The 23,609-nt window shown below is 50.0% G+C and overlaps 1 protein-coding gene across 2 annotated transcripts in view; it reads right to left on the reverse strand.

The window, feature by feature from the left end:
- LOC146833779 (uncharacterized) overlaps window positions 1-23,609 on the reverse strand; it is a 324,308-nt gene that overhangs the window by 215,243 nt on the left and 85,456 nt on the right. The gene's annotated exons all lie outside the window — the stretch shown is intronic.

The raw sequence follows: 23,609 nt of genomic DNA on the forward strand, positions 1-23,609 counted from the left end.
GAGAGAGTCCGTTAGTCAATCAGTCAGTCAGTGAGAGAGGGAGTGAGTCAGTCAGTCAGACAGTGAGAGAGTCAATGAGTGAGAGTCAGTCAATCAGTCAGTGAGGGGGTCAGTCAGTGAGGGGGTCAGTCAGTGAGGGGGTCAGTCAGTGAGAGGGTCAGTCAGTGAGAGGGTCAGTCAGTGAGAGAGAGTCCGTTAGTGAGTCAGTCAGTGAGCGAGGGAGTGAGAAGGTCAGTCAGTTAGTGAGTCAGTGAGAGTCAGTCAGTGAGAAAGTGTCAGTCTGAGAGTGAGAGTCAGTCAGTGAGAGAGTCAGTCAGTGAGAGAGTCAGTCAGTCAGTGAGAGAGTCAGTCAGTCAGTGAGAGAGTCAGTCAGTCAGTGAGAGAGTCAGTCAGTCAGTGAGCTTTCCCTGCCATCACGCGCATTACCTCGGATTCTTGCTTTTAACTTGCACAGCTCGATATTTTAAAAATTTGCGTCACTGTAATTGCGCAGCTGTATTTTGCTGTTTTATTTCTGAGCGCTGTTACTGCTGTCACCTGGGGATTAGATAGGCTTACCTGCATTTAAATTGTGCCCCCACAAGCCGCGTTTGCGAGACTGAGTTAGTGGGGTCCCTGGTCCTGGTGATTCGTCCGCCATCTTGGGTAGGTAGTGACGCTCTGGGAGATTCTCAGGCGCCATATTGGTTGGGGTTAGAGGCTCGAGCAGCCGGAAGCCCGCTCGGCGTAATACTATAACTAGGATGTGTAAGCAGACGCGCAGCGGATGCGTGCAGCGGAGGCGCCGTAGATGCGCCGGAGGTGCGCCAGAGGTAAGCCCGTTTGCGCCCGTTCGCGTCCCGGGCGCCTCTGGCGCTCCTGCCCCTCCATACCCTGCTTCCACTGAGGACTTAGAGCCCGAGCCCATCATCACCCCGCATAAGACATTGTCTTGCGGCTTGTTGAACGCACGCTCTTTGATAAAGCACCACGCTGAGACTGCTTTATTAATTGAATCGTCACAGCTAGATATACTGTTCGTGACTGAAACGTGGGCCACGAAGGACTGTGGCATGGAATTGGGCTGGGCTTGCCCGCCAGGCTACTTGATAAGACACACCCCCCGCACCTCAGGCAGGGGTGGTGGGGTAGGCTATATCTTCAGAGATTCTATCTCCTTGACCGAATCGATGACTACCAAGATAGCAGGGTTTGAGCTTATGGGCTTTTCCATCGTGGCTCAAGGAGGTACTTTAGTAGCAGGTCTTTTATGCTATAGACCGCCCTCTCTGCCCACGACAGCCCTTCAATCTCTGATTGATCTGATCTACGACCTTTCGAACTCGCATACCAATTTTCTAGTACTGGGTGATTTTAACCTCTGGCCTTCTGGCCCCCATGACTTGGCCTTCCGAGAACTGTGTCAAGCCTGTAGCAATATCCAACTTGCTCAACTGGTACAGGTACCCACCCATGATAGGGGACATATACTAGACTTGGTATTTGCAGATAAAAACTTGGTTGTGGTAGATAAGGTCGAGGCCCAGGGTTGGACCGATCATTCCTTGATTGTTTTGTCCCTTCTTATGCCTGCCCCATGGAGACCCAATAAACCGACCAGTAGGAAGTTGAATCGGCAATGGAGTCGTCTCCTTAGGGAACCGATTCGACCCACACTCCTACCGGGAACCTTTCAGGTGGAGGAGAATGTGGATAAGAGCTATGCTTCTCTCTGCCGGCATATTGTATCATCTCTTGATGACCTGGCCCCCTTACGTAAGGTAAGAGACATGCCCAGGGGCCTAAATGCCTGGTTCAGCGAAGAATTGGGGCACTCCAAACTTCGCTGTAAACAGGCGGAGCGTACATGGAGGAGAGGATACAGGGAGCAGGATAAGGCGGCTTATAAAGCGGCCTTGCACGAATACAAGGCCCAGTTAAGAACCGCAAAAGCCAAGTTTTTGGAAGACACTTTGGCGAAGGCCTCTAACAAATCTCAGACCCTGTTTAGATTGGTCAAGACTCTGTCTGACCCGCCTTGCATGGCGTCTACTATCCCGGCCTCGCAGGCACTGTGCGACTCGCTGGCCCTTGCATTTGAGGAGAAAATCAGGACTATTCTGACTGGACTCAAAAATTCTGAACAATCTGCAACACCCGCAGTCTCTCCTTTGGACCCGTCTGACAACCTGGACTCCAATTGGGCACCTAACAAGGAAGGTAGGCCTCAGTTGTCCAGCTTTCCCGTTCCCTCGTTAGAGGAATTTGTTATCCTGGCAAGCAGTGTATCGTCAGGATCACCGCTGGATCCAATGCCTCATAAGATCTGGAAGGCTTTTCAAGAGGAGCTTTTCCCGCCGTTGCACTCCATCTGCTGTCAATCATTGACCACAGCGTCGGTCCCAGACAGCTGGAAGTTGGCTATTGTAACACCTCTGTTGAAAAAGGCTTCTCTGGACCCTCTCTGCGCGGCTAATTACAGGCCAATTTCGCTATTACCATTTGCGATAAAAATCCTCGAGAGATGGGTCACAAGAGCCTTATCCAACTTCCTAGAAACAATTCTGTGTCTGGATGCTGCACAATTTGGCTTCAGGCCAGCGCACGGCACCGAGACGGCCTTGGTCACCGTGTTGGACGATCTGCGAACGCGAGTCGACAAGGGCAAGTCTGCATTTTTGGTGCTACTTGACATGTCGGCCGCGTTCGACACGGTGTACCATGAAGTACTACTTGCCCGTCTTCGGAGTGCGGGAGTGTGCGGTCTGGCCCTAGACTGGCTCACGTCCTATTTGGACAACCGACAACAAGCCGTGGCACTACCACCTTTTCGATCAGCCACTAGGCGGGTGAAACAGGGAGTCCCTCAAGGATCGGCAATTAGCCCGATCCTATTTAATATATATCTCCGTCCCTTGATAGCACTGATAAAGTCATTCGGCATATCTGTTGTCAACTATGCCGATGACACTCAGTTGATCTTTTCATTTGAGGGTTCTGAGTCCATTTCAAGGGATGCCTTTCACCGTTGTATGGCAGCCACAGCAGCATGGCTGCGAGCCAATGCGTTGCAATTCAACGGGTCAAAAACGGAGGTACTCTACTGCTCCTTGGACCGAACTCCCCGTACACTACCGGCCGATTTTTGGCCAGTGTCCATCCCGGGCTCGGTGGAGGCGGAAGATTCAGCTCGCAACCTGGGAGTTCTATTCGAACCCAATTTGCAGCTCGATGCCTCCGTAAACAAAACGGCAGCAACATGTATGGGTTTGCTCCGTGCTCTACGGAAAATCTTGCCACTTCTCCCACGGGGCTCCAGAGCTGAGGTAGTGCGTAGTTCCATTCTTAGCAGGATTGACTACTGCAACGCACTACTTCTGGGTGCCCCGAAGACTCTGGTCCTAAAGCTACAAAGGATACAGAATATGGCCGCTAAACTGGCCTTGTCTCGACCACGGTCCGCCTCTTCATCGGCAGCTTTGGCCGATTTACACTGGCTCCCAGTCCAGCAGAGAATTGCGTTTAAGGCTCTCTGCCTTGTTTTTAGGGCCCTGCATGGACTGGGACCAATACCTCTTCAGACTCTCTTCCTCTGGTATCAGGCAGCCAGACCTTTAAGATCATCTTCGGCGTTCTTGGTAAAAGTCCCTAAAATTAATAGAACGAGAATGGGTGGTCGCGCTTTTAGTTTTGCGGCTGCCACGCTGTGGAACACTCTCCCCTTAGCATTAAGGAGCTGTCCTGATCTGCTCACTTTTAAAAAGAGCCTTAAAACTTACTTGTTCCCCAGAGTAATGTAGCTGTTTAATAGATGCACGGTTAGGTCTCAGCGCCAGGATACCCTTTGGGTGACAGCTGCGCTCAATAAGCAATAAATACATACATACAGTGAGAGAGTCAGTCAGTCAGTGAGAGAGTCAGTCAGTCAGTGAGAGAGTCAGTCAGTCAGTGAGAGAGTCAGTCAGTCAGTGAGAGAGTCAGTCAGTCAGTGAGAGTCAGTCAGTCAGTGAGAGAGTCAGTCAGTCAGTCAGTGAGAGAGTCAGTCAGTCCGAGAGAGAGAGTGGGAGAGTCAGTCAGAGAGTCAGTGAGAGTCAGTCAGTGAGAGAGTCAGACAGCCAGTCAGTGAGAGAGAGATTGAGAGAGTGAGTCAGACAGTCAGGCAGTCAGTGAGACCAGGTGAGAGAGCCAGTCAGTGAGAGTCCCAGTAAAAACAGGCGGCCAATTGCAATCCGGCAAGTCATGAAACCTGATAAATGGAAAGCGTCTGAAAGACAAGGGAGCCTAGAAGACTGGACGAATAGCCGGGAACTGACAAATAAGAGACAAACAGTTCTAATGTTGTATATCTCGCTCACATCACCTCTGTAATTGAAAGCCTTTTAAAAATGTTCTCATAAACACTCTGTTGCAGCACTGTATGCCTGAGACACGTGGTGGTGTGCAGATGGCCCCTAACAGCAGAGTGGGAATAACCCTTTTAATAGTTTTCTTTCTTTTCTCAACATGTTCGTGTTTTGAAGAAAAAATCCATACTCACTAATTCAGGGACAACTTGATCCAAATCAGATCAAATGAAAGGGCTGAACTGGCATGGCATTTTACTGCAGCCAAAAGGTCGTTTTCAGCCGCTAATTAAAAAGGATTTGAAACAGGCTAATAAAGAGAATGAATTTCTCTAATGGCCTCATTTAGCACATTCAGCAGGGACCAGTCTGCATCGAGACACAGAGCAGGAAGCAGAGGGAAAGTACCAGAAGCCGGGACGGAGAATGAACGAGTGACCTCATTTAAAGGAGCATTATGAGTGTGACAGGAGACAAAATACTCACTAGGTGATTACTGTGTAGGTGCCCCCTTCATCTGCATAACATTTATCGATGTTCGACAGGTAACACACCAATATTATCTTGCCACTTATAATTCGAGCATTTCTAACGTCAGAGCATGCATAAGCTATATTATTTTCTATGCAGTCTCAAATATCTACAAATTCTTTGTGAATCTCTTCATTGTACTTGACGCTGCTGTTTTTATTACTTTATTTTTGTTCAAAGTTTCCAAGAATTTGGCCACATGGAGACCTGAGCAATGTTCTAAATTACGAGATCCATTTTGTTTGTTGACCTTTCCTCTCTGACCACGGTGTCTCGGCCATTTGTGTGCTACTAAAACAAGCATTGGCATAGCCAATAGTTCTCGCCTTTGGGACCTTATAAGCATTTAGTTATGCAGCACAATGTCCTTGGTGCACCAACATCAACTCTCTTATGATCTAAAGTTATTTTTGTTTACTTGTTCATACTGTAGGCCGATTACTCCTGTTGGTCTAGATATAATGCTACGCATGCGAAGAGATCAGGGTGGGAATACTAAACATGTATATGTAACACGGATCCATGTGACTGTCATTTGTTTATGCGATGCTGAGGCTAAACTCAGTAAAAATTGGTTAAAAATAAAATACCACACTGTAAGGCTATACATTCAAGATCACAAATAAGCACGAATGTAGCAAACATTCAATCATAAGTTTTATTCCCCTTCACCCTCTGAAACATAACCCATAAACAGGATCTTCACCCATACCCCACTCTCAACTGTAAGGGCCAGAAGCATAATAACAAAGCCATTAGTTTTACTCAACAGCTATCACATCAGCCACCCAGTAGAGGTTGAACAGATGCACACTTGCATCAGACAGTGACGGTTGGCACGAGTGTGGCAGGGGGAGGCATAACCCAAAGCACCACTACGAACCAACACGCAGAGATAACCCAATAGGCACTCATCATTTACACTGATTAGTTTGCAAAGATTGCAAGATCCACCATCAGTTTCTCCATGGAATATATCCGTCTACATAATCCACTCCTCTCAAAACACTAACATCAATTTATCAGTCAGGGGAGAAATCTGATGTGGCGAAGACCCATGGGATGAATTACAACTGTAGATCTTAGTTTGTACAAAGCATCAAGAGGCTAAGTAACTAGCAAACACAGTACCAACAAATATCCAGTAACATGACAAAATCGCCCCTTTTCTCTTTCCCGATTTAAGTCAATATACTGTGTTTAGTCAACAAAACACCCAATTATTCAAAGATCTAAACAAGAAAGATGGTAGGACTATTTAACCGACACTGACTGTTACGCACTGAAGCTGGAAAATGCAGGGGAGGTCCCAGAGTTCTGTGGCCACTGAAACATGCAAGAATCGGTGGATCCCCATGGGTAGCCATGCAAGTAAAAGAGAATGCATAATTTATTTCAAAGATCTAAGAAGTGGAAATTATCCTAGCAGTAGATCCCAGGACTTGGTCCCAAGCCACGTACGCTGTCCAACCCAACCTACCCTGCTACAGTACATTCCTGCAGAAACTACTGCAGTTGAGAAGGAGTTCAGTTTGAGGAGCTCTGGACTTGCAGTTTGGCGATGCAGTCGGATACAGATGGTAGGCCAGCTTGGTGTCACATTTGGTTGGTATTAGTACCTCTCCTCTCTTGAACAGAGATGTCTGGCAGAAAGATAGAGGCACCAATGTGCTCTCCTGCCTGAGCCGTTGTAACCTACACCTGCAACGAAACAAGACCGTATTGTTGGTGGCCAAACCAAAATATTATGGGTTAACTGTTTATTTGTCTGGGTCAGATTTTCCATAAAGCTAATCTACGTTTCCTTGCAGTTTATACTCCGAAATTGCTAGATATCAGCCAGCCAGGGGGTTCCTTTCTGGATCTTCAGCTTTGGCTAGTTGCTACAATATGTCGTGGAAATTACATGTACCAGTTCCACAATCGGGAAGTGCCGATGCGTGCCTTTTGGAATATCTTTCCACTTGTCGAAGCTGTATAAATGAGCTCCATGACACCTAAATGGTTGTCTATGCTTACAATTGTATTAAATTCAATCCATTGGGTGCAACTGTGGGGTTCTTGAATTATGTTGTACACTTTGTATAGGTATCCTTTTTGCAACAACATCTGATGCAGTTACAGCTTCATGATTTATTATGAAAGTAGTGTCAACGCAGTATGTTTGCCAGAGAAGACTACGTTAGCTGCGGATGCATTACAAATAGCGCAACTTTACCACCGTATTAAGTTTTTTGCAAAAAACGACATCCAAGTTGGGCCACCACTTAAGAAAAGATTACTCTAACTTTCCAAATCAAAGGAACAAATGCCAGCTCATTAACACAGGACTTTAACACCTGTCCACTTGTGCTCCAGACCTTGACCTGTGGCGGGCGGGAACACGCCATGCCTCCATAGAGTGTTGTGAGCAGAATCTGAGAGAGTCACAGCAGCTTTCCACTACCCTCTCTGAACGGCTCCAGGGGAAATTAGAGTCCGGTGGGATAGAACGGTATGAGTCAATACGTTCATGCGCCTCGATCGGCCCCAGCTCTGTGTATACAAGGGTCTGTATTACTAAATACAAATACAAAATGCAGCTGATCACGGTTCAGCACCTCAGTTCCAAAGTTTAGAAAAACTATTAAAGAGTCTGTGCAACCGCTTCCGGAGTTTGCCGCACTTCCACTCCACTGGAAACTAGATAATTCAATTCGTACAAAGAAGGAAGGTGCACCAGGAAATAGTCAATAAGCTTCAAATCTATTAAAAAAATATATCCTTTATTATGCTTGTAGTGTTAAAATTGGTCATCAGCCAACGCGTTTCGTTTCAATTCCTGGTATGCGTGATGTTGTGTTTGTATTTCCCAGAAGGTTGAGCACTGCAGTACAAGACACCACGCTGATCCTAGTGTGTCTCACTAGCGTGGGAAATACAGAGTCCCACAAACTAAGATCGGATTCGAAAAAGCAACAAACCTGCCTAATTCATGCCCACGGAATCGGCCTGCCTAAGGCTCACAGAAGATTTTACAGAAGGCGAAGTAGATTGTTCACAAACACAACATCACGCATACCAGGAAATGATTGGTAGTGCTTTTTTGTGCCCTGAAGCTCCATCGACTGAACATTTGGAACATCACCCCTTTTGACCACACAATCATTGATTTACACAGCGTCACAAAACAGCCCTGACAAAGTTCTTTTGGAACGAAACGCGTTGGCTGATGACCAATTTTAACACTACAAGCATAATAAAGGATATATTTTTGAATAGATTTGAAGCTTTTTGACTATTTTCTGGTACACCTTCCTTTTTTTTTCTGAAGGGTCTATATTACCATAGGGTGAAACCCGGGACTGGCAGTACTATGAAGAAACAGACAGTAGGCTACAAATCTGACACGCTAGTGACGCAAGTACAAACCGGGTGGTTCTCGGTGTCGGATAGTCCCCGAGTCAAACTAGGGCAGCCTTGGGTACTAAATCATGAACAAGCAAATTTACATAATCGGAAGTCTTCACACTGACAAAAGGCGGGTATTCACAGCAGGTTAATTCTGCGACAAGCACGTGTACTCTCTGGGATATCACAGCCAATAGATAACAGCTGAGAGACCTATTCACCAATCACAAAAAAAACAAGCGCTTGCCATTGCCTTGTCCTCCTCGTGACCCCGTGCGCCCCTGAGCTCCGTGCCTGCTTCACAGCTGTCGTGAAGACTTTCCTTATCTGCTTGTTAAATAAACAAGCAGATAAGAAAAGTCTTCACCACAGCTGTGAATCAGGCGAGCCAGTCCGGCAAAAAACGAAAGGGAGGCAAAGAAAAACCCTCCTTTCCAATGGGAAGCCAGCGTTTACCATAAACGCTGACGCTACCCAATGGAAATGAGGGGCAGGGCTCGAGTCCCCTTCTGGAAACTGACTTGTTTACTATAGCTCTCGCAGGCGAGAAGCGCATGCATGCTCCAAACGCCAGGCGAGACCTAAAAACATGGCTTAAAACAAACAACGAGTGAAGCAAGTTGGCACTCAGCGATGGGAGGGAAGTGGTGGGGGGACAGGGTAACAACGAAGGAGCAAGCAATGACAACAAAGCAAGTTGTTGCAATTGTGCGACATACTCCCACTACAAACCCACGCCACCACCGTGGCCCGTTGCCCCTGCCCCGCCCCATGCGCAGCTAATAATAGATGGAGCAAATGAAAAGCGGGAGAGAATAATTCATAACAAGAAAAAATAACATGTGGGGATGTGTGGGCGAGGAGAGAGGCGCGCATGCGCACTTGAGAGCAGTCTGCCCATTGAAGAGTTATTTGAAGACTGGCTTCTAGATCCTGTTCTTCAGGAAGTCGGGAGTCAATGTAGCGGTCTTTTTTCTCATTCGTCACTCACACAAGAATTGTAGCTACAATGAAGACATTATTTCAGAGAACCCATTCCCAATTCATCGTGGTCAACCAGCAAATACATAGGGGGTGATCCTTTTCAAACAGATCCAAGCTTTGGAGAAGAGAATTGAAGCACTTCATTAAAGGCACAGTCTCATTAAAATATTTTGCAAAGAAGTGTAGGGGGCTGTTGAGTTGTCTTGTTTCAAAGGATAATGTGGCTGGACATGAATGGTGCATCTTGTAAGGTATTTGTGGTATAGTGAAGGTATCTGTGATGTGCTGCCCTGGGGTGGGCAGGGGGTTGTGTGTGTCTGTGTCCTTCTGTGCGTGCTGTCATATGGCCCCTGGTGGTGTCTCACGAGGACAGAGTGTCTGTGGAAGGCTTTGCTGGGATGTCACCCTCCTTCTGCTGGAGCGTTTTGTTTGTTTTATGTAGCCTGATGACTAATATGAAAAAGCAACTTATTTAATATGTATGTCTGCTGCCTGCTTCACCCCACAAGGCTGAGACTTAGATTTTGGAGTATATGTCATTTTATTTGCTACATAAATGTGATAGTAAAAGTTTCCTTTAATGAATACTGCTATACTGCATTGAAATGTTCTAAAGGTCACAGTAACAATTTTGCTTTAACAGAGACTGTGTGCTGCACGGAGTTCCGACTTAACATTTGGGTACAATAGATGACGGCGAGATAACAATATCATGCCCTCTGCAAGCATTGCACTTGCATTGTCTTGATCCACACAACCACTTTTGCAGATTGTGACAGGAGAGATGGTGTGGGGGGAAATTTAACATTGGGCCAGAGGGGAGTGGGGTGGGACAGAATGCTATCCCTTGCTCACGTATGCCATATTCATAGACTTACCATGCTTCCTCACTCACAGAGGTAGATGGTCTATTCGGCCCATTGTTAGCCGCTTTTGCAGCCCCACACACTAGGAAATGGAAGGCCAATAGTGTAGGACTTCAGCAGAGGGTATGGACTTGTACGTCGGTAGATATTATTGCCTTGCCTCTTTTTTCAGAGTACAGCGCATTCTGCTGGGGTGGTGGGAAGACCGGGGCATAAGTGGTGCGATGTAGGCGGCGAGGTGAACCCCTGGACTGAATATAGGGCAGGAACCCTTCCTCGTGGAGGAATGGATATTATCTGGTGAAAGATTGACCGCATCAGGCAAGCTGTTCACTTAAAGTTTCTTTGATTTTTTTTTTGTCAGCTTCCAGCACTCTAATCAGAAAGTATTGTGACTAATTAATCATTGTAAAAATGCAAGGGTTGTAAAATTACAAAAGTACTTTTCAGTCCCCATTACAGGGGTGGCGGGGAGTGGGGTGATTGCAGATACAGAGGGGAGCTACTGAGCCTGGTGGCCTTGGCTCAAACTTTTATGGCTTTGCAAACTGGGGCGAAGTACAACCTCTCCAGCACTTGACACTCGGTGGCAGTGATGGCAAGCAGTCGCAGGCTTCTCGAAGAGGTAGTGCGGGGATGCTTGAGTGCAGCACACAGCATATGCATGTCTATATAATAACAAATTGTCCAACCCTATACTTGACTTTCAAAAAGAAAAATATGTTTATTGCACACTAGGACTAAATACTACACGCAGATATATTCAATATTCAAGCTCATGTCCAGGTGCTTTAGTCTTTTGGTTCCTCTTCCTGCTATAGCCCCCAAATGCCCCTTTATGACTCAGGTGGATCCCCCCTGTAGGCATGATTCAGAAAGAATGAACTCGGGTGCAGTTTTAACACCAGCACTCTTAATAGCACTCAGTCTCAGCTTTTTACCGTTTCCTATCTAAAACAGATGTGAGGCTGCTGACCACCCCTCTTTCTGCTGGCTAAGCATCTCCCCCACTTCTGGGCCTGAGCTTGAACCAGTCATCCTGGTCAGGCCTTTTTCATGGTTGCATCTGTGGCAGCTCAGTTGGTCGAAGGCTTTCCTGGAGGGCGTGTGGTCTCCACAGTCCCAGCTGTGCGAGTTGCAGGCAGCCCCACCCATCAGTGCAGGTCCAAAATGTTCCAGCATGAATTGACTGGGTCTTGGCTGCAGGTGAAGTGAGAAGCTTCGGCAGTGAATGTGGAACCACAGCTCAGGTCACGCTGTTGTTGGGTGCTTTTTAGCTCAGCAGCATTCATCACGCTGCGCTGGGTCTTGTGGCACAGCGTCTCATGTGATGCTGCACTTGATCACTTGGCAGAGCATCCCAGCTTACACTGCTGCCAGCAACTTAAGTTGTAGCAGCTGGCGGTGCCACGTCTACAAGATTCCGGCCCGCAATCGTTGGAGAGTCAGTAGTCAGCTGATACCAGCGCACACAGATCTCTCTCTGTTGTCCTTTGCTCCTGCAGACCCATCGCTCTACGGTCAGGCTATGCCTCACTGGACAGTCACTCCTGCAGAGTTAGCAGGTTGCTTTTCTTTCTCAGCAGGGAGGTCGGCATCTAGATACTCAGGAGAGGTGATCAGCTCATGCAGCAAGAGGTAGACTTCAGGTGATGTCCCCTCACCTCTGGTATGCTGGCTCTCAAGCAGACACCAGCTTTTTTTGCTCAGCAGTTCTCTCGGTACTCTGCAGAGCACTTTCGTTCTTGGTCAAAGAGATCTGATAACTTGAACCAAAAGCAGGTTCTACTTTTATATTGTCAAAGAAGACAGGAGATGTGGATCCACTGTCTGCACTTTCAGAACTGGTTTAGGGTGTGTTAGACCGGGGGGTCTCTAGTTGGCTGAAGTAGGTACCTTAGTCCAAATAGGAACCCTTGCTTCTAAGTCAGGGAAAGGAAGGACACCTTCTCAGATAGCCCATGCTCACCCCCTCGGTAGCTTGGCACGATGAGCCATTCTTATCTCCAAGGCAAATGTGTAAAGTATTTGCAACCACGCTCTCAGTAACACAGTGATTACACCACAAATGGACACCACACGAGTCTCATAAAACAATTATATGTTTAGAAAGAAAAAATACAATGAGACCAAACGATAAAAATCCAACATATGCGTATTTGTAATATTTCACCTTGCCGGTTATTAGGCCAGCAAGTACTTGTAGGCTTTTGCAGTATTAATGAGCAATTCTCGATGATCTAATGCAGTCCTAATGCAATGCTATGCAGTTCGTAATGCAAGAATCAGGCAATTCGTAATGCAACAATCAGGCAGTCCATAATGCAAAAATAATGCAATTCGTAATGCAACAATCAGGCAGTTCGTAATGCAAAAATAATGCACTTCGTAATGCAACAATCAGGCAGTTCGTAATGCAAAAATAAGGCACTTCGTAATGCAACAATCGGGCAGTTCGTAATGCAAAAACAATGTACTTTGGCACCGATTGCGGTGCTCTGGACGGTCTCTATGTCACTCTTACTGACTAGCAGTCAGCTACGGATAAAATGTGCCCCCAAAACTGCTATGATGGAAAACAAAGTGCAGCTTCACACTCCGGTCCCGGTACTGCCACTCCTCGGAAAGTATGGGCCGCAATACGGGCTTAAGCGGAGGCTCGCTGTGCAAAGATGGGAAAGGCCAAGAACGTTTCCCTCGTAGCCCACACCATGCCCCAGGCGGCGACACGCACGCCCGCTGAGCGTTACCGGGGGGGGGTGCGATCTCACTCTCCACGCGGCTTGGGCCTCCGGTGCGACTTCGTTGATCTTGGGCAGTGGAACTCGGACCCCCGATGGTGATGGTTCGAGGTCTCTCCTTGGCAAAGGCAGGCTTGGGCCGGCGGCGGTGACTTCTCCCAGCTCCTCTGGGGATGCTGGTCCGGGCTGATGGCAATAGCGATCGCAGCACTTCTGGTCATGCTGTCGATCGAAGCAGAGAACCAGACTGCTCCGGGACACACAGTCACGAGGCAATTCCTCACGAAGGTCTCAGGCTGCAACAGGGCACATACACACAGCGTCGCTGAGACGCACTTGAGCTCTGGTTGTACACGATCACAGGGCAATCCTCATAAAGGTCTCAGGCTGCATGAAGCACATGCACACAGCGTCGCTGAGACTCACTTGGACTCCGGGTGCACACGATCACAGGCCAATCCTCAAGAAGGTCTCAGGCTGCACGAAGCACACGCACACAGCGTCGCTGAAACTCACTTGGACTCTGGGTGCACACAATCATGGGGCAGTTCTTACGAAGGTCTCCGGCTGCACGAAGCACACAGCGTCTCTGAGACCCACTTGGAAACTTTTATGTTCCTGAGTTTCCACAACAGGGAGCCAGCTCTACTCGGGCCCTTGGAGACACGTTACTTCGGGACACAGCACACAGCAAAGTCCTTTCAAGCAGGGGGACACAGCACACAGCAAAGTCCCTTAGCCTCTCCTTAGTTGAAGCAGAAAACTGCAGGCCAGCCCCAGAACACATAGCAAGGGTCAGTCCTTCTCTTCAGTCTCTTCAGCTGTTCTTCCTTGGCAGAGGTTCCTCTTGACCGTGAAGTAGTTTCAGTCTTTTACAGTCTTGATCAGTCCAACGTTCAGGGGTTTCAGCTCTCATAGTTATACCCCTAAATGTCTTTGAAGTCTTCGTGTTCAGGGGGCACTGACCCCTGTCCAAACCAGTTCTGGGTGCCTCCCTGCTAGTGACACCTTCGTGCTTTGATAGTGGGGTCTGGGTCTTTAATCAATCAGCAGGAGATGGAGCCATTGTTTTATGGCAGCAGTCCAGGCCTCTTCACCTCCAGGGGCTCCTCCTCCCCCTATACTCAAGATGCAGGTCAGCCGTGGCTGTCTCACCTACTCCTACCCTGGGTCAAGACATTCCCCAGAACCTAACACATTCAAATACAGACAGTCAATCCACAACCAGGCAGAGACGCACAGAATTGTTAGAACAAAAAAACAGCCACTTCTAAAAGCGTGGTTTCTAAACACACAATTCAAAAACCACCTTCACAAAAAGATGTGTTATTAAACTGTGAGTTCAGGCACACTAAACTTCACCTCTTCATCTTAAACCTATGGGAAGATTGGCTGGGAACCTCTTACACAGCCTCCCCCTTTCTGTCCTATGGGCAAGATGGCCTTGTAACAGTGAACAAGCATTGAAAATGCAATAGGTCTCACCTTGATTAAGTTAAAGCCATTTGCTTTGCTAATGGTATTGTATAGCAAAGCTAATGGTTTTAACTTAATGAAAGGCGAGACCTGTTGCATTTTTAATGCTTGTTTTCGGAGGCTATAGCTTTTATCGATAACATTGCTCTTTTAATTGAATCCCATGCCAGGGTCACAGTATCAGCACTGGTCACACCGCTGATTTCCAAATAAAGACAAGCATTTGCAATGCAATCGGTCCAATTGCATTGCAAATGCTTAAGTTTAAAACTGAGCGCGGCGCCGCTTGAAGGACACCGCGCTTGTTTTTTTCTTTTATAACTTTAACACTGAGCGCAGTGTCCTTGAAGCGGGCACTGTGCTCAGTGTCAAAGTTAAGAATTATAAAAATAAACCAAGTGCGGTGTCCTTCAAGCGGCGTCATGCTCAGTTTTAAAGTAAAAAAATTAAAAACAGAGCGCGGTGTCCCTGAAGTGGACGCCGCGAAAATATAAATATCTAAAGTGAGCGCCGTGTTCCTAGTGGGCGACGCGCTCATTGAAGAAATACAAAAAAATACAATTTAGAGGGCGTAGCGAGTGTAAAACAAGAACATCGGCAGGAGATTTACACACTATACATACCTCGGGCTCCATGTACACATGCCAGGCGGGAGCGGAGATGCACGTTCCTATGTGCTTATCAGCACAAATGGTATCTGCGCAGTAGCAGGAAAACACCTAGAGCAGCATCATGGTGTAGAGATAGGGGAATACTTTCGAGCCAGACCTGGGAGGTCTGCTGTAGCCCGATATTACCGCGTATTTGGGGAGCACACCCTAAGAGGCCTATTGGCGCCACAGACAACATATTTATCACAAAAAAGGGCTGGGGCAGTCATTTCCTCAATACAAATCTCCAGAAGTAACACCATGCCCCTTGCTTCAGGCAGAAGCGGCTTTCCAGCTATCCCTGCCCACCAGGCCTCGCTTCACACGGTGCGGCTGTTATTTAAGAAGCAGGGGCGAGGCTCGAAATGGAGCAGGCCTCCTTCGGAATTCAAGCGGCCGAGGAATTCGGGTCAACTTCGGGTCACGAAGAGGACAGCAATGGGAGAAACTAATATATTAACCCAATTACCCCACAGGAACCAGTTAAAAGTGAAGGAAAACAACGATGGGTAACTGGATACTATAATGGTTGCCAATGCCTCCACAGTGGAAGCGTGCGAACTGGAGCCTGAGAACGTGGGCCAGTTTACTTTCAACTGAAACACGGGGGAAGCGCGTTCAATCCAGCATGACAAAGAGCCTCGTTTCACACAATTAATCTTGTTGTGCTATTGTCATCTGAGTAAAATTACACTGGCATAATCCGAGACATCAGCAAACTCAAGGTAACCTGTCCAAAGCAATCATCTAATATCACTGCCAAACTATGGAGTTGTAAAACCCCACAAAGGACTGCATGACAGCAGATCACAACAGTGCATTCATGTAGTCGACATTAACACGTCCCAACTATGCACGTATGCGAGGCAAAGCATCTACCATTGCAAGTGATGTAGTGCCTGCTCCTTAAATGCCTTGTGCAACATATGCAGAGAGATCCCAACTGTCCTGTCTCAACTTCGTGGTAGATTCCTCAACACTGAAAGCAGCCACTGTAAAACAAGAACAGCCGCTCACCGCGCACCTCCGGACAGCGAGCCACACGCACCGCAGCCGGCCAGCGATGGGGCTGTTGAGCATCTGAAAGAAAATAGTGCTCACCGAGTACACAATGCCGAAGGCGTAACGCCGCAAGTAAAACACCCAGTCCCGCTGGGCGGGGCCAAAAGTGGACAGAGCGGTAACAAGGAGGGACTAAGAAGCCTCCTTTCCAATCGTGAGCCACTGTTTAACATGGAGGATGATGCCAGCAAATTAAAAAGATGGACGGGGCTTCAAGTACGCTCCTGAAATCTTCGGAAACCGTATTGATTCATGTTGCACCTGTCAGCCCTAGGGTGGTCTCCCCTTCTATTTTTGTATCGTGCCTCATTTTTTCAACCCTCATTTTTATGTTGGACTAGGTCTCCGGGCGCCTTTTCATTGCCAATCAGTGTTAAGGTGCAGGTGCTCCCTTCTCCCAAGATGGCTGCCACAGGCCCCTGCTACTGCAGAGTGGTCTTTCATAGTAGCACCCTAGCTGCCAGGAGCTGGCTGGAACCCCACAACAATGTTGCGACTCCAGCCCGCCTCTTTGTCCCATAGGTAGAGTGGGGAAGCTCCTGGAATGTGCTGGAACCTTCTAGAAGGGAGGTGTGGTTTTTCTTTTGCCGCCTTGGCTAGAGGTCACCTGACCTAGGGCTACTTAAGAGAGGGAGGGAAACTTTTGTGGTGAGTTGGCCATTGGGGTGAAGCAGAGCTGGAAGAATCCACCAGGAGTGTAGGCGGTATGGCCTAGCCAGGGACTTATGCCTCTGAGAGTGACAGGATTTAGGTGCTGCCTCTTAAGTGAGTGAGGGACCCTGTGAAACCCACTGATCTTGCCCAGCAGTAGGAGGACCCAGAGACTCTCTGCCAGCCTGACTAGGAAGGATCTAGTCGCCCTCTCCATTCCTAACCCCCTGTAACAGAACCCCTTAAGGGCGCCAGATACATCTGCGCCAACAAGACTTTATCTAACATCTGAGAACAGAGACTTATATGCCAAGCACTGAGACTGCGTGTCCAGAGTGAACTTTAAACCTTATATGCCAAGCACTGAGACTGCGTGTCCAGATTGAACTCTCAAACTTATATGCCAAGCACTGAGACTGCGTGTCCAGACTGACCCCTGAAGCCGTATGCGAAGCAGATTGAAGAGCCACCGGGGATCGACCAGGTATTAGCGCTGTGACCCCTGCGCTTCCTGACCTGGCCTGGGACCCCCGGCAGCGTGCTCCGCTGAGCGCGGAACCCCCATCCTTAACTTGAGCCCCCCTGTTACGTGGAAGCCAGCGCGCTCACCGCCGCGGCCCGGAGGCCGGAAGAAGTGCCCAGCAGAGTCGCGAGGCCCGTGAGAAGCCCGGGGCCCCGCCGCTGCCGTCTCAGCTGTGTGAGAAGGTGCGCGAGGCCTGGGGCCGAGTTTCCCCCATCGTCGCTGGAGCGGACGCCGTCTGACGCCGAGAACGAGGTAAGCCCGGAGGCTGGGATTGCCCCTGGTGCGCCCCCTACTGGTCGGGAACCGCACCGCACCCTCAGCCCGGGTCCCCTCTCCGTTGGAGTTCCCCCTGCCAGCGCGACGGAGAGACCCCGCCGAGGGATCCTCTCCTTGTGCCCCCGTGACTGCTCTGAAGCAAGGTGCCCTACGAACTGCACCGGAGCCGAGAGACTCGCTCCTCCCGTCCCGGGCGCTTCCCGCTAAAAGCTTCGTGAGGCGCATTGACTGTCCTACCCCGCATTGAAGTACCCAGCGCCAATGATTACAAGTAGCGCTCTGATATTCCTGTGCCGGATTGAAGTGCTCAATGTCAGTCATTACGAGTAGCGCTCTGATATTCCTGTGCCGGATTGAAGTGCTACCTCCTAGTGATTATGAGTAGCGCTCTGTTATTCATGTGCCATAGTGAAGTGCTATATGTTGGTAATTACGAGTAGCGCTCTGCTATTCATGTGCCGTATTGAAGTGCTACATGCTAGTGATTATGAGTAGCGCTCTGTTATTCATGTGCCGTATTGAAGTGCTACGTGTTGGTTATTACGAGTAGCACTCTGTTATTCATGTGCCATATTGAAGTGCTGCGTGTTAGTGATTACGAGTAGCGCTTTGTCATTCATGTTCCATTTTGAAGTACCACGTGCTATTGATTACGAGTAGCGCGCTGTTATTCACGCCCCTGTTGAAGGGCTACGTGCTATTGATTGCGAGTAGCACGCTGTTATTCATGTTCATAATGAAATACTAAACGACATCTATTCCGAGTAGCTCTCTGTGCTAGATGCCCCGTTCTGAGGTTGTCACCAGTTAGCGCGCCTAGCGCCATCCTCACCCCCCTAAGGCGCTACAGGAACGTGAAGCGCGCGTGTGCCTCTAGGTGAAGGGTAGTTGTACCTCAGGCAGTACTGGTTTGTTATGAATGTCATTTGTGGTATCACCAGCTTATGAAATGTACTGCTACCTCATGAACTGCATCTAACGTGATCTGCTTGGATAAACTTGAGTATTTACTTAACTCCTACCGTGTGGCGTCACTTATTGTGTGTGTTCCTTGTCACATGAGAGGTGCGTGTTGTATGATTGCTTTACACACAGACCTTTGGTGGCCCGACCGCTCGTGTCACGTTACCGCCCCATAGGGCCTGGAGACCCCAGGTCCTACATTGGTGGCAGCGGTGGGATCCTTAGGACCTGTGACCATACAGCACCCTTCCGTGAGGCGAAGGGCGCCACAATTAAACGCCTAATTGTTCCAGAGCTCTGAAACCATTGATTGCTGCATTGTTATTTCCACTGTCCAGGTTGAAAGTGCAAGAGTCCTGGTTAGCTGAGAACTGTTACCTATACCCTAGGAAATTTTCTCCTTAGTGTCTAGGTCCCCACCTGCCAGAATGGAATTCCGGTTAGCTGACCTCGAGGGGTACTCAGTGAAGCAATTAAGGGAGTTCGGGCAGGGGATGGGGGTGCCTGGGATGCGGAAGGCCAAAGGACCGGAACTCCGCACCGCCATTAGGGCATGGGTAGAAGCCCACCCAGAAGGGAGAGGGGATGAGGGACAGGAGGCGCCAGATGCACCTCAGGAGGAGAGCGCCCAAGAAGTGATCGACACCTTACACGAAGATGTGTCTGAAAATGTGCCCCCAGGGAGACGTTCTGGGGCCAGTAGTAGGACAGGGTCGAGGAGGAGCGCGTCTCCAGAGGAGTACGAGGACAGGAGGGAAGAGAGGCAGTTAAGGTGGGAGCTGGCCAAGTTAGAACAAGAGAAAGAAAGGGAATTGGCCAGAGTGGAACAGGAAAGAGAAAATAGGAGATGGGCAATGGAGGAAAAGAAGCTTGTGCACGAGCTTCAGCTAAAGGAGCTGGAGTTACGCGCCCTCCAATTGAACGTGTCCAATAAGGACAATGGTGGCAGCATACCTAAGGAACCTCAAGAATCAAAGTTCTACCTACCTAAAGAGGTAATTGCCAATTACACAGTGGGGGACGACATCATGAAATGGTTGGAGGCATACGAGGTAGCCTTGACGGCCCATGGGGTACCCGAGAGTAATTGGGGAGGTGGTTTATACCGGTATATACCTCCCAATGTTAGGGACACCCTGTTATATTTGGCCAAGGCGGATCAGGTAAGGTATGCCCCCATGAAAGAGGCCTTGTTAAAAAAGTTTGGTCTCAACCCCGAGAGGTACAGGCAAAAGTTTCGTGGCAGCCATAAGCTGTCCACCCAGACCTGGGTAGATTTTTTTGATTATGCGAGGAAGGCACTAGATGGTTGGGTGCGTGGCAGCGAGGTGCAGGACTACCAAGGGTTGTACGATCTTTTTTTAAGGGAGCACCTCTTGGATAAGAGCTTTCCGGAGCTGCGCCAACATCTGGTGGACCGCAAGTTGATGGATCCCCGTGAGCTTGCGGAGGAGGCAGATATTTGGGTGAGCACCCAGGTGTCTCACAAGGGCCCCGGGGGAGATGGCTCGAAAGGCGGACAGGGTTTCCCTCAGAAGAAAGAGGGGGGAGATAAAAAGGTGGAGTTCTCGAAAGGTCCCCAAAATAAGTTTGGGAAGGGAATAGGAACCCCACCCCTGTCCAATTCCACAAGACCCACTTACCCTGACAGGAGTCAGCAGCCTAGGATTGTGCGGTGCTATGAGTGTGGGGAGATTGGACACTACAGGGGAGAACCCAAGTGTCGCAAGCGACCACCAGTCCCAACGGGCGGGAAAAGTCCTGGGGTGAGTAGTATAGCGCTTGGGGTGGAGCTGCCCTTAGATAGGGAAGGGGAATGGACAGGCCTGACGCTGGTTTCACTCGGGGATAGAGAGGTGGTCCCCGTAGTGTCCCTGCCCCCGAACACTGCTAAATATCAGCAGAGGGTGAGAATTAATGGGGAGGAGGTGGAAGCTCTGAGGGACACAGGGGCCAGCATGACCACTGTCGTGCGGCGGCTGGTGTCCCCAGACCAAGTAGTCCCCGAGGAGTTCCATCCGGCCGTATTGGCTGACGGCAGTATGAGTCACTATCCAGTGGCTCGTGTTCCATTTGAGTGGGGAGGAGTCAGAGGCCTGATGAGAGTTGCTGTGAGCCCTGCCTTGCCTGTGGGGTGTTTGCTAGGGAACGACCTGGAGCACACCAAGTGGAAAGACGTCGAATTTCACGCTCACACCGAGATGCTGGGATTACCAGGGTGGGCTTGCGTCAGCACGCGGTCCATGGCTGCCCGGAATGGAACTCACCCTGGGTTGGAGCCTGGAATCATGGCCCAACCCAAAGCCAAACATGGAAAGAAGAAGGTGGTAGAGGACATGCCTCGTGAGATGGATGGGGAGGCCGGAGAGGGGCCCCCGGAGTCCGCGGAGGTAGATGTCGTTCCTGTGGAGGACTTGCCGACCCTTGCTGACTGGCATGTGGAAGGAGGGCCTACCCGGGAGGAATTTTGTCAGGCACAAAGGGCGTGCCCCACTCTTGAAGGCATGCGGCGGCAGGCCGAAGCCCAAGTGGCCAGTCAGGAACTGGGAGGTTATCACGTGTATTGGGAGGATGGTCTCCTATACAGTGAGCCCAAGGTGCCCGTACATGGATCTTCGAGGGCCATAGTGGTCCCCCAATGTTACCGGGCCTTTCTGCTGGAGTTAGCGCACCTGGGTCAGGACAAAACCTTTGCACGGTTGGTCCCCCATTTTTATTGGCCCAGGATGAGGATTGCATCAGACACCTTTTGCAAGACCTGCAAGTCTTGTCAGGCTAGTGGCAAGACGGGGACTAAGTTGAAGGTCCCGTTGGAACCGCTCCCCGTGGTCGGGACCCCTTTTGAGAGGGTCGGTATCGATATTGTTGGGCCATTGGACCCTCCGACCGCAGCGGGACACCGGTTCATCTTGGTTTTGGTGGACCACGCCACAAGGTACCCAGAGGCTATTCCTCTGAGGACCATCACTGCACCGGTGGTGGCGCGGGCACTGTTGGGGATTTTTACCCGAGTGGGATTCCCCAAGGTCGTGGTGTCGGACAGGGGCACCAATTTCATGTCGGCCTACATGCAGGCCATGTGGAAGGAGTGTGGGGTGACCTACCGGTTCTCCACTCCTTACCATCCCCAGACGAACGGACTTGTAGAGCGCTTCAATAAGACATTGAAGGGGATGATCCGAAGCCTACCAGAGGGCTTGAGGCGTAAATGGGATGTCCTCCTCCCCTGCTTGTTATTCTCCTACCGGGAGGTACCGCAGAAGGGAGTCAGGTTCAGCCTGTTTGAATTGCTCTATGGCCATCCCGTTCGGGGGCCCCTCAGTTTAGTGAAGGAGGGGTGGGAGAAGACTTCACAGAAGCTTCCCCGTGACATTGTCAGCTACATGCTGGCGTTCCGCAGCCAGATGGCCAAGCTGTGGAAGGCAGCCACAGAGAACCTGGAGGCTAGCCAGACCGTGATGAAGGAGTGGTATGACCGCAACGCTCAGACGGTCGAGTTAGACGTTGGACAGAAGGTGTGGGTTATGGAACCTGGGGAGCTTTGTGCCCTCCAGGACCGGTGGACTGGCCCGTTCGACATTGTGGAGCGGCGAGGCCAGACCACGTACGTAGTCGATATGAAAACCCCCCGTCAGCCCCTCAGGGTGCTCCATGTCAACCGCCTGAAGCCGCACCATGAGCGATCAGAGCTTGCTCTCCTTATGGTGACGGATGGGAGCGAAGAGGAAGAGAGTGAAGCTCTTCCTGACCTTCTAGCGGTGCAAGAGAAGGATGGTTCGGTGGAAGGTGTAGTCCTCTCCCCATCCTTGACCCCAGAGCAACAGAGGGACTGTCGCCATGTCCTGGGACAGTTCGCCTCGTTGTTCTCCCTCACGCCTGGAATCACTCATCTGTGTACCCATGATGTGGACACAGGGGACAGCCCCCCGGTGAAGAACAAGTCTTACCGGCTCTCTGACCGAGTGAAGGATAGCATCCAGCGTGAGGTGGCGAAGATGCTGGAGCTGGGGGTGATAGAACCTTCCAGCAGCCCGTGGGCTAGTCCAGTGGTGTTGGTGCCGAAAGCGGCCCCACCGGGTACGACACCGGAGCTTCGGTTCTGTGTGGACTACCGGGGGTTGAACTCTGTCACGAAGACAGATGCTCACCCCATCCCACGTGCAGACGAGCTGGTGGACCGGCTGGGAGCAGCCCGGTACCTCAGCACCATTAACCTGACATCCGGATATTGGCAGATTGCCATGGCCGATGGAGCAAGGGAGAAGACAGCGTTCTCCACCCCCGAGGGCCACTACCAGTTTCGAGTGATGCCCTTTGGGCTCAAAAATGCTCCGGCCACATTCCAGCGGTTAGTGAATCAGGTACTATCTGGCCTGGAGTCCTTCTCAGCGGCCTACCTGGATGACATAGCTGTCTTCAGTGGCACCTGGGAGGACCATCTGCAACACCTCCAGGAGGTATTGCAGGCGCTGCAACGCGCTGGCTTAACAATTAAAGCCAGCAAGTGCCAGATTGGACAGGGAACTGTCGTGTACCTGGGACACCTGGTGGGCGGAGGTAAGGTGCAACCCCTCCAGGCCAAAATAGAGACCATCTTGGCTTGGGAGCCCCCCAAGACCCAAACAGAGGTCCGAGCTTTTCTCGGCCTCACTGGGTATTACCGCTGGTTCGTCAAGGGATATGGCACCATCGTAGCCCCCTTGACGGAATTGACCTCAAAGAAGCAACCTCGCAAGGTCATATGGACAGCTGCATGCCAAGAAGCCTTTGACACGCTGAAACAGGCGATGTGTAATGCTCCAGTACTAGCAACACCATATTTCAGCAAGGAATTTATTGTACAGACAGATGCCTCAGAGCACGGCATAGGTGCGGTGCTCTCACAACTCAATGCCGAGGGCCAAGATCAACCTGTGGCCTACATATCCAGAAGACTCCTCCCTCTGGAACGGCGATGGAGCACCATTGAGAGAGAAGCCTTCGCGGTGGTCTGGGCACTGAAGAAGTTGAGGCCATACCTCTTTGGCACTCACTTCCTTATCCAGACCGACCACCGCCCCCTTCGCCGGCTCATGCAGATGAGAGGCGAAAACCCCAAGTTGTTGAGGTGGTCCATTTCCCTACAAGGGATGGACTTTCGGGTGGAACATCGGCCCGGAGTTGACCACGCCAAT

This window comes from Triturus cristatus, chromosome 4_2, assembly GCF_964204655.1.
Source record: "Triturus cristatus chromosome 4_2, aTriCri1.1, whole genome shotgun sequence".
Classification (NCBI taxonomy): Eukaryota; Metazoa; Chordata; class Amphibia; order Caudata; family Salamandridae; genus Triturus; species Triturus cristatus.